The 8,984-nt window shown below is 47.5% G+C and overlaps 1 protein-coding gene across 1 annotated transcript in view; it reads left to right on the top strand.

Moving 5' to 3' along the window:
• Positions 1 to 1,138: 1,138 nt before the first annotated feature.
• Positions 1,139 to 8,984, top strand: part of LOC144504272 (butyrophilin-like protein 2) — a 58,071-nt gene continuing 50,225 nt past the window's right edge. The window contains exon 1 of the mRNA XM_078229369.1: positions 1,139 to 1,233. The gene's annotated coding sequence lies outside the window, so the exon portion shown is untranslated. The remainder of the gene's footprint in view (positions 1,234 to 8,984) is intronic.

The following is an 8,984-nucleotide window of genomic DNA, read 5'->3' as shown; positions in this document are numbered from 1 at the left end:
TTCCTGTCCCATTTTGCTTTATCATTCAATCTATTCTGCTTGCCACAGATCGCCTTTTTGTCCTCTCTCTCCCCCTTTTCCCTGCCTCCATACTTACTTAAAAACCTGAGTTCTCGCCAATATTTATCCCACAATCAATATCATAAAAATAAAACATTTTCCGATTCTGATGAAAAGCCGTCAACCTGAAACACTCACTTCACATCAAGGCTGGCAGTACTGGAACTTACTGCACTGTCGGAGGTGCCATCTTTCAGGACAAGACATTAAACCCAGGCACCATTTTCCCCTTAATCGTGTGGATGTTAACAGAACCTCTAATGAACGCTGTTTTGAAGCAAAGCAGGTTCTCAGTATTCCGGTGAAGGTTTAACTCACAACAACCAAAACACGACAAGGAATAAAAACATCTCCCATTATCTCACTGCTGTTTGTGCAAATCCTGTCGTGTTTTCTACATAACAAAACACAACAGCGGCTGCAAAGAGCACTGGGACATCCTGTGAGCACCAGAGGTGTTTTTTTCAATGCAACTTCTCCCAATTTTTAAACAAAAAATAATTTGTTCTTCTTTCCGATTTCGGCTTTTGCCGAGCTGCTGGATGTTGGCAGCAGTTTCTCTGGTGGTTTGAGATTGCCAGAGTGTATTGATTAAGGTATGAGGAGAGCTTTGACTGAACAGCAGCCAGTGTGAACAGGCTGGAACCAGTTACCGAGACAGACAGAGAGCTTTCAATAGCTTCAACCTGCCCCCAATGTCTCCCTCAATGCAGAGTCACCATCAACCCCCCCCCCCCCCCCTCTCTTCACATCAGTGAGAGCGCAGAGAAGAATTGGAGAGTATTTACCTGGACGTGTGAAGACACACACAGCAGTTAGAAACAGGAGCAGCAATGTGAGGGTGCAGCCCAGTGACAGACACAATCCACAGCCTCTGGGAGGGCGGGTCCTGGCCTCACAACACCGCATTCCTATTGGTCACTGCCTACTCTGACTGACAGCCGCCTCTGGCCAATGGGCTTTCGAGTGCCCACAGGAGAGGGAGACGGGCACGGTATGCAAATACCTGCCCTCCCGCCAACGCTGATTGGCCGGACCCCCCTCTCGGGAGCGCGCCCCGTGCGTGCGCGCTGACTGAGTGCGCGCGCACGAGAGGGGCCCCGGCTTCCAGGTGGGTGGCGGCGCGCGGGCTCCTTACCTGGCGGGACGGGACGGGACGGGGGTCTCTGGCAGGTATGGATTGCATTTATATATCAACGGCGGCGTCCCTCAGGTTTGGAATGCGGACGTTGCAGTGTGTGTGGGGTTGGGGCTCCGCCGCTGCAGCCTTGCACAATGTGGACCTTCCCTTTCTTTCTTACACACACAGCAGAGACTAAAACTGTTACAAATCAGACGCTGTGTATCCTTGAGTTGTTCCTGTGCGGGGAAACACAATAACAACATCTCTATCCCCCACCCCAAGGGCACTGTGTCAATGCACTGAGGTCAAGGCTGGAGGCACTGCAAACACCATGGCCACATTCACATGTGTGAATTGTGCAGTGAACAAGGCTACATTCCCATCTCTTGTTGCTACAGTTCAGTTCTCAGTGTGACATTCAGCGTCACTGGGCAGAGAACAAGTGTCCCCATCTCCAAAGGGGGAGAGGAGAGGAGGCTCGGTTCAACCTGCGTGGTAGGTGGGGGAATCAACAGGGGTGGCACAGTGGTTAGCACTGCTAACAGATCCCCTGCTAACGCCAGGGACCCGGGTTCGATTCCCAGCTTGGGTTACTGTCTGTGCGGAGTCTGCACGTTCTCCCTGTGTCTGCGTGGGTTTCCTCCGGGTGCTCTGGTTTCCTCCCACAGTCCAAAAGACGTGCTGGTTAGGTGCATTGGCCATGCTAAATTCTTCCTCAGTGTACCCGAACAGGCGCCGGAGTGTGGTGACTAGGGGATTTTCACTGTAACTTAATTGCAGTTTAATGTAAGCCGACTTGTGACACTAATAATTAAAAGATGTGGTTGTGGCAAGTGTCAAAGTTTAGATAGAAGCATCATCCTGTCAATGTTGGGAGGAATTGGGTATCATTCTGGGAGTTGTCACATGACAGTCATGAGAAAATATCAGGCAAAAACCAGGAGAGGAATACCAGGCCAGGGGGCACAAAATGCAATACACTATTTTAGTGCTAAGTTACTTTATTTATTAGTGTCACAAGTAGGCTTACATTAACACCAATGAAATTACTGTGAAAAGAACTGAGTTAAAAACTGAGTAAGAGTTTTAACAACACCAGGTTAAAGACCAACAGGTTTATTTGGTAGCAAATGCCATTAGCTTTTGGAGCGCTGCTCCTTCGTCAGATGGATTGGATATCTGCTCTCAAACAGGGCATACAGAGACACAAAATCAAGTTACAGAATACTGATTAGAATGCGAATCTCTACAGCCAACCAGGTCTTAAAGATACAGACAATGTCTCATTGAATTGTGAGACATTGTCTGTATCTTTAAGACCTGGTTGACTGTAGAGATTCGCATTCTAATCAGTATTCTGTAACTTGATTTTGTGTCTCTGTATGCCCTGTTTGACAGCAGATATCCACTCCATCTGACGAAGGAGCAGCGCTCCAAAAGCTAATGGCATTTGCTACCAAATAAACCTGTTGGACTTTAACCTGGTGTTGTTAAAACCCTTACTGTGTTTACCCCAGTCCAACGCCGGCATCTCCACATCTTAAAAACTGAGCCAGAGTAAAGGAGAAAGTAATAAATCAGAGAAATTACAGGGACTTGCAAAAATCATAGCTTAATTCTAATGAGGGACTTCATTTATCCAAATATAGATTGAGATATTGGTAGAATCATAGAGTTTTACAGCACAGAAAGAGGCCCTTCAGTCCATTGTTTTTGAACTGCCCAACAAGCACCTGTCCTAATCCCATTTTCCAGCACTTGGTGCCTAGCCTGTATGCTACAGTATTTCAAGTGCTCATCCAAATGCTTCTTAAATGTTGTGAGGGTTCCAGCCTCTGACACCCTTGTCAAACAGTGAGTTCCACCCTCTAGGTGAAAAAGTTTTTTCTCAAATCCCTGCCCCTTGCCTTAAATCTATGTCTCCCTGGTTATTGACCCCTCTACCAAGGGGAAAAGTTCCATTCCACCTACCTATGTCTTTCAGAATTATATACACCTTGATCAGGTCCCCCTTCAGCCTTATCTGCCCAAAGGAAAACAACCCCAGCCTAACGAGCCTCTCTTCATTGCACAATATTTTGTCTTGGTTGGCGTCAAACATCTTGAATGTTGTTGGAGCTGCACTCTCAGGCAAATGGAGAGCAATCCATCACACTCCTGTGGCTTTGGGGAGTTACTCATCACAGAATTGTTAGATGCTGACCTGATGTTGTAGACTACACCTTAAGTCCATATCCCTTCATACCGTTGACTAACAATTTGTTTTTTTATTCATTCATGGGACATGGGCATTGCTGGCTGGCCAGTATTTATTGCCCATCCCTAGTTGTCCTTGAGAAGGTGGTGGTGAGCTGCCTTCTCGAATCGCTGCAGTCCATGTTCTGTGGGTTGACCCTCAATGCCGTTAGGGAGGGAATTCCAGGATTGTGACCCAGTGACTGCAAAGGAACGGTGATATATTTCCAAGTCAGAATGGTGAGTGGCTTGGAGAGGAACTTGTAGGTGGTGGTGTTCCCATTTGTGTGCTGCCCTTGTCCTTCTAGATGGAAGTGGTTGTGGGTTTGAAAGGTGCTGTCGAAGGATCTTTGGTGAATTGCTGCAGTGCGTCTACTGCTGCTACTAAGTGTTGGTGGTGGAAGGAGTGGATGTTTGTGGATCTGGTGCCAATCAAGCAGGCTGCTTTGCCCTGGATGATGTAAAGCTTCTTGAGTATTGTTGGAGCTGCACCCATCCAGGCAAGTGGGGAGTATTCCATCACACTCCTGACTTGTGCCTTGTAGATTGTGTATAGGCTCTGGGGAGTCAGGAAGTGAGTTACTCGCCGCAGTGTACCGAGCCTCTGATCTGCTCTTGTAGCCACTATGTTTATGTGGTGAGTCCGGTTCAGTTTCTGGTCAATGGTAACCCCAAGAATGTTGACAGTGGGGGTTTCAGTGATGGTTACACCATTGAATGTCAAGGGGTGGTAGTTAGAGTGTCTCTTATTGGCAATGGTCATTGGTTGGCATTTGTGTGGCGCGAATGTTACTTGCCACTTGTCAGCCCAAGCCTGGATATTGCCCAGATCTTGTTGCATTTGAACATGGACTGCTTCAGTATCTAAGGAGTCCCAAATGGTGCTGAACATTGTGCAATCATCGGCGAACATCCCCACTTCTGACTTTATGATGGGAAGGTCATTGATGAAGCAGCTGAAGATTGTTGGGCCTAGGACACTACCCTGAGGGACTCCCGCAGAGATGTCCTGGAGCTGAGATGACTGGCCCTCCACAACCATCTTCCTATGTACCAGGTATGACTCCAACCAGCGGCGAGTTTGCCCCCGATACCCATTGATTTCAGTTTCACTAGGGTTGCTTGATGCCCCACACGGTCGAATGCGGCCTTGATGTCAAGGGTTGTCACTCTTGCCTCACCTCTGGAATTCAGCTCTTTTGTCCATGTTTGAACCAAGGCTGTAATGAGGTCAGGAGCTGAGTGACCCTGGCGAAACCCAAACTGGACGTCACTGAGCAGGTTATTGCTGAGCAGGTGCTGCTTGATTGCACTGTTGATGACCCCTTCCATCACTTTACTGATGATCAAGAGTAGACTGATTGGGCAGTAATTAGCCAGGTTGGATTTGTCCTGCTTTTTGTGTACAGGACATACTTGGGCAATTTTCCACATTGTTGGGTCGATGCCTGTGTTGTAACTGTATTGGAAGTGCTTGGCTAGGGGAGCGGCAAGTTCTGGAGTGCAAGTCTTCAGTACTGTTGCCGGAATGTTATCAGGGCCCATTGCCTTTGCAGTATCCAGTGCCTCCAACCGTTTCTTGATATCATGTGGAGTGAATCGAATTGGCTGGAGACTGGCATCTGAAATGCTGGGAACCACTGGAGGAGGCCAAGATGTATCATCCACTTGGCACTTCTGGCTGAAGATTGCTGTGAGTACTTCAGCCTTATCTTTTACACTGATGTGGTGAGCTCCTCAATCATTGAGGATGGGGATATTTGTGGAACCTCCTCCTCCAATGAGTTGTTTAATTGTCCACCACCATTCCCGACTGGATGCGGAAGGACTGCAGAGCTTAGATCTGATCCATTGGTTGTGGGAGCGCTCAGCTCTGTCTATCACTTGCTGTTTTTGCCATTTGGCATGTAAGTAGACCTGTTTGGTAGCTTCACCAGATTGACACCTCATTTTTAGGCACGCCTGTTGCTTACAAATTTCAGGTTTCTTAAACAAATTATTTACTTTTCAATAATTGTCATTTATGAAAGCACATTCCAAACTTTCCCACCCTTTGTGTGAAAAATCTGCCTCTATTCCATCGAGTTTGGACCATGCTTAATCCTGGGCATCCCAAATTATGGAAGTAGTTTCACCTATCTCTTTATCCTAATTTTTTGAAAAGTTGGATTAAATCACCCTTAACTTTCTAAATTAAGGGAGTACAATACTAGTTTTTAAAACCTCATCTCAGAGCTTACCCTTAGTATTATTCCAGTAAATCCACACCTCATTCCTTCCAAGACCAGTATGTCCTTCTTGAAGACTGGTGCCTAGAACTGCTCACAGTAACTCCAGATATGATCTAACCAAAGCCTTGTATAGCTGAAGTGTGGCTTTTACATAATAAAAGTAAATCACTGTGGATGCTGGAATCTGAAACCAAAAAGTTGGTTTGCAGGTGCAGCAGGTAATTAAGAAGGCAAATGGAATTTTGTCCTTCATTGCTAGAGAGATGGAGTTCAAAAACAGTGAGGTTATGTTGCAGCTGTATAAGTTGCTGGTGAGGCCACACCTGGAATACTGTGTACAGGTTTGGTCTCCTTACTTGAGAAAGTATGTACTGGCACTGGAGGGAGTGCAGAGGAGATTCACTACGTTGATTCCGGAGTTGAGAGGGTTGGCTTATGAGGAGAGAGTGGGTAGACTGGACTACACTCATTGGAGTTCAGAAGAATGAGGGGAGATCTTACAGAAACATATAAGATTATGAAGGGAGTAGATAAGATAGAAGCAGGGAGGTTGTTTCCACTGGCAGGTGAAACTACAACTAGGGGGCATAGCCTTAAAATAAGGGAGAGCAGATTTAGGACTGAGTTGAGGAGAAACTTCTTCACCCAAAGGCTTGTGAATCTGTGGAATGTTCTGCCCAATGAAGCAGTTGAGGCTACCTTGTTGAATGTTTTTAAGGCAAAGATGGATAGGTTTTTGAACAGTAAAGGAATTAAGGTTGTGGTGAGCGGGCGGGTAAGTGGAGTTGAGTCCACAAAAAGATCAACCATAATCTTATTGAATGGTGGAGCAGGTGTGAGGGGCCAGATGGCCTACTCCTGTTCCTAGTTCTCATGTTCTTATTTAAAAATCAAGCGTTACGTACCCCATGCTGAAAATGTTCAAGGTGATCAGTCACCCTATCCTCAGTTTTGGATCCTAGTTTTTCCCAATAAGAGATGTTAGGCTAACTGGTCAATAATTCCCTGAATCCTCTCTCTCATCTTTCTTAGCAGAATGTCTGGAGCAACTTACCATCTCCAATAAGTTACAAATGTAATTGTGAAGACTCTGAACAGGACAAGGAGACCAAAAGAGAAGAAATTGTGAGGAGCGGGGTGAGCTAGGGTTGTATGTAGCACTGATAGATTTGATATTTTGAAGAGTGGGTACGATATGTTCTCGGCACAGATTCCCAGATGCTTTGATGACTCCTAGGAATGTTTCAGGAGAAAGTGAAGAGATTCTGGAATGGTGGAGGGGAAAGCAGTGGCAGCCAGTTAGCATTGTCCATGTGGGAGCCGACAATATCGGGAAGTAAAGGCCTGGTTCAGCAATGGAAATTTGAAAACTAGTTTAGGAACAGTATAGTGAGAATGATATAGAGTTTGGATTACTCTTGCAGCCTTGTGCTGGGATAAAGAAGATTAGTTGGGGAGACGGGGGAGGGGGATTCAGAAAATTATCGACCAGTTAGCCTGGCAGTTGGTGTTGAGAAGTTGCTGGGGTCCATGATTAAGAATAGGGTGACTGAAGACCGTGGCATTTTCAGATGATCATGGGGACTCAATCTTAGCTGTGGGGTTTGTATGAGGGAGACAGCTGGTTTGAGGCGTTGACACTGGGACTGAGGAAGCTATTCTATAAGAATGGAAACAGTGGAATCCTTCCATCTTGCCCGTGGCGTGTTTGGTGGTGGACAGGAGCGAAGAATCAAGCGGGAGCCAAAAGGTCAGAAACCCGCCAGCGTAAAATCCCGTTGCTATTTTCCCAGTGGCGGGTTAATGGTGGATTGGCTTTCCTGTTGTCTGGAGGTGTGAACATATTTGCATTCATTTGCCTCTGATGAATGCTCATTAAACAGCCGCCCGCCCAGTGTCCCGTCAGGACTTCCAATCTTGCTACAGACCAATGGGAAATCATGTTGGCGTCAAACCCGATTGTTGATGGGCGACGTGTACAAGGTGGTTCTCAGTTCACCAGAGACTTCGGGGTGAGTGAAACAACTTCCTGCTATAGCGCTGCGCTTCTCCTGATGCGCTGTTCACCATTCTGCCCGGGAAGACCAGTTCCTACCTCCGTCTCCAAGCCCAGCTGGTCTTCAGGGTCAGCACCGTGCTGCTGGACCTATGGACCCTCCTGTGTCACCAAGTCAGATCAGTACTGAGCCTGGGGTTGGGGAGTACAGAGGCCCCCTTCCTCCTGGTGCCACACACCAGTGTCTATCGGCACGGTAGCACAGTGGGGCGGCACGGTAGCACAGTGGTTAGCACTGCTGCTTCACAGCTCCAGGGACCTGGGTTCGATTCCCGGCTTGGGTCACTGTCTGTGTGGAGTTTGCACATTCTCCTTGTGTCTGCGTGGGTTTCCTCCAGGTGCTCCAGTTTCCTCCCACAGTCCAAAGATGTGTGGGTTAGGTTGATTGGCCAGGCTATAAATTGCCCCTTAGAGTCCAGAGATGCGTAGGTTAGAGGGATTAGCGGGTAAATATGGAGGGATATGGGGGTAGGGCCTGGGTGGGATTGTGGTCGGTGCAGACTCGATGGGCCGAATGGCCTCCTTCTGCACTGTAGGGTTTCTATGATTCTGTGATCTGCAGTATGCTGCAGGACTCATGCAGCCACTACAACAAAAGTCTGAAGTACACCCGGGGAGGTTGCGGGTGCAATAAGAACAGAGAACAAAGAAAATTACAACACAGGAACAGGTCCTTTGGCCCTCCAAGCCTGCACCAACCATACTACTCGACTGAACTAAAACCCTCTATCCTTCCGGAGACCATATTCCTCCATTCCCATCCTTTTTGATGTATTTGTCAAGCCACCCTTAAAAGTCACTATCGCATCTGCTTCCATTACTTTCCCCGGCAGCAAGTTCCAGGCACCCACCACCCTCTGTGTAAAAAAACTTACCTCGTACATCTCCTTTAAACCTCGCCCTTCGCACCTTAATCCTATGCCCCCTAGTAATTGACTCTTCCACACTGGGAAATAGCTTCAGACTATCCACTCTGTCCATACCCCTCATAATCTTGTTGACTTCTATCAGGCCGCCCCTCAACCTCCGTCATTCCAACCTCTCCTCAGAGCTAATGCCCTCCATACCAGGCAACAACCTGGTAAATCTTTTCTGTACCCTCTCCAAAGCCTCCACATCCTTCTGGTAGCGTGGCGACCAGAATTGAACACTATATTCCAAGTGCGGTAGGTGAAGTAGGGGTTTGGCCTGCCCAAGACAAGTGGGGCAATGGAGGGAGGACTGTGCAAGAGGGGGAGGAGGAGCTCATAATAGTCGGCAGAGATGGAAGGGGATGGAT

The sequence above is a fragment of the Mustelus asterias genome, chromosome 15 (genome assembly GCF_964213995.1).
Source record: "Mustelus asterias chromosome 15, sMusAst1.hap1.1, whole genome shotgun sequence".
Taxonomy (NCBI): Eukaryota; Metazoa; Chordata; class Chondrichthyes; order Carcharhiniformes; family Triakidae; genus Mustelus; species Mustelus asterias.
This window is presented reverse-complemented; position numbering and strand designations above follow the sequence as displayed.